The sequence below is a fragment of the Onychomys torridus genome, chromosome 1 (genome assembly GCF_903995425.1).
Source record: "Onychomys torridus chromosome 1, mOncTor1.1, whole genome shotgun sequence".
NCBI classification, from domain to species: Eukaryota; Metazoa; Chordata; class Mammalia; order Rodentia; family Cricetidae; genus Onychomys; species Onychomys torridus.
In genome coordinates this window covers 41869722-41872399 of record NC_050443.1, presented here as the reverse complement: position 1 = coordinate 41872399, position 2678 = coordinate 41869722, and positions in this window count along the sequence as shown.

Sequence of the window (2678 nt, the reverse complement as noted above, 5' to 3'; positions counted from 1 at the left end):
GATGTTCCAAAAATTCAATTTTGACCACCATCACTCTGCAGTGCCCTTTTCTGATACCAGGGACACACTCCTGGTTGCGCTTTCCTGACAGCTTCCTTGATATTGTCTGAGGCACCACATAAACCAGGCTTTAGGAGATGGGCAGAAAGCAGGGCAGCCTGTTTGAATTTGAACATTTCGTCAGTTCTGGGCATGAGGCATGCGACTGGTGTCTAGTGGTTAGAGGCAGGGGTGATGCCAGGATCCCTGGCTCTGTCGTGTTCTGGACAGCCAGTCTCTTTCCCCCTGGCCTTCTTCCCTTGCCTCCATTTTCTGAAATGTAGCTCTCCCAACAGGACAGCTGCAGGGAACAGGTCTTTGGGGTGCAGCCAGATGTCTGTGGTGAACCTGACCTACCTGGTTCAGCCAGGCTTTTTTCTGGGAGGCAGCAGCAGAGCAGCATGAAGGAAAGCTTTCCTCAAAGGTGGCAGCTCCATTATTTTTCAAAGTGTCAGCAGCCCTGATTCCACATGCTGAAGGCTCTGAAGCAAGACTGCTAGTTCTGCATTTCTTGGATGGGTTGAGGCTGCTCTTGTTCTACACATGGTCACTCCCACCATCCATCTGTCTTTTTTTGGCATGCAAAATAATCATAGAGTGTGATGAAGCCCTGAAGAGATTTGCTTGAAAGAAAATTAAGATTTTAACGTCTTCAGGTTTTGCTAAAGATGACTCAAAAACCCCTCGTCACCAAACCAAACATCATAAATAGAAGGCGAGCTGGAAAGGGAGGCCAGGGACAGAATTTACTGATAGAGTTTCTTCCAGACTTCAAAACACAGATATCTGGGTCTATCTAACTACTCAAGTGCACAGAAAAAGCAGAAACATTCCAAATCATTTAAATGCAATTTGTAGACCGAGCAATAAAAAGCAACAGACAAAAAGATCCTAAAATTGGCATAAATATTGATATGCAATTCTATTTTATGAAAGATTTAGGTTTTTTTGTTGTTGTTTTTTAAATGTATATATATTTGCTTTGGAACTAGAGAGGTGGTCCAGTGGTTAAGAGCACTGGCTGCTCATCTGGAGGATGTGCGTTTGATTCCCAGCACCAACACTGTGGCTCATAACCATCTGTAATTCCAGTTCCAGGGGATCCAATCCACTCTTCTGGATGCTGAGGGCACCAGAAGCACAAGTAACACACAAGACATACATGAAGGCAAAACACCTATATACACATAATAAAAAAAGTTTTTAAAATTAAGTTTGTGTGCACTTGTTTAGCTTGCTACCTTAGTGTGCACTCAGCATTTTTAAGTCTCACTTAATAAACAAACAAACAAACAAACAATGTAGCCGATCTTAGTATGCCTTGTATTTCCCCTTAAACCAGCTTTTACAACCTAAGCTAAAGGCATAGCTTATAGCTTATAGCTTTGCATATAATCTTCCATGCCCCAACCCAGAGTAACTTATTGTATGTGTATATTTGTGTGAGTAATGATAGTCATTTACTGAAAGCAGCCAAGAGGTTGAAAGAAACCTGGAACAACAGATATCCCATAAATGTTGGAAGCAACATGTGGCTAGGTTAATGGTGTCTGTTTGCAGTTTTGAGTGCTATTCTGGGTTATTTGGGACCAGTAAAGTAACTTTTCCTTTATAAACTGTTAAAGATTTCTGTAAAAACATTCCTCATATCCTTCCTCATACTGTTTTATTTTATTTTTTTCATTTTTCTTTATTAAGAAATTTTCTGCTCACTCTACATACCACCCACAGATCCCAATTCCTTCCCCCTCCCACCCCATAGCCCTCTTTCCCAAGCCACCCCATATCCCCACATACCTCAAATCAAGGTCTCCCATGGGGAGACAGCAGAGCTCAGCACACTGAGCCTAGGCAGGTCCAAGCCCTTTCCCACTGCACCAAGGCTGTGCAAGGTGTCAAACCACAGGTACCGGATCCCCAAAAGCCTGCCCATCCATGCACCAGGGACAGATCCTGATCCCCCTGCCTGGGTGCCCCCCAAACAATTCAGGCCAAATAACCATCTTCCGTATCCAGAGGGCCTAGTCTAGTCCCATGGGAGCTCCACAGCCACCAGTCCACAGTTAATGGGCTTCCACTAGTGTGGCCTGTCATCATTGCACGTCTTCCCATCATGATCTCAATGTCCCCCGCCTGCAGAATCCCTCCTCTCTCTCATCGATTGGATTCCAGGAGCTCAGCCTGGTGCCTGGCTGTGGATTTCTGCATCTGCCTCCATCAGTCACTGGACAAAGGCTCTATGATGACAGATTATTTTCTAGGCTGGTCAACAGAGTAGACCAGTCCAGGCACACTCTGGACCACTGCCAGCAGACCAAGGTGGTGTCATCCTTGTGGATTCCTGAGAGCCTCCCAGCACCCTGCCTCTTCCTATTCCCATGATGTCCCCATGTATCTCCTCATACTGTTTTCTATACTGTGCAACAAATATAGAGCAAAGCTCTTCATTAGGGACAGGCAGATCACACACACACACACACACACACACACACACACACACACACACACAAACACACACACACCACATAGACCACAGTCCATATATTCCAAAGGGAAGTAAAGGATAAAATTTGGCTTGCTTTTGGTCTAAACTACTCCAAGAATCTCTCTTTTTGTTCCTTAATGTGACATGTGTGAAG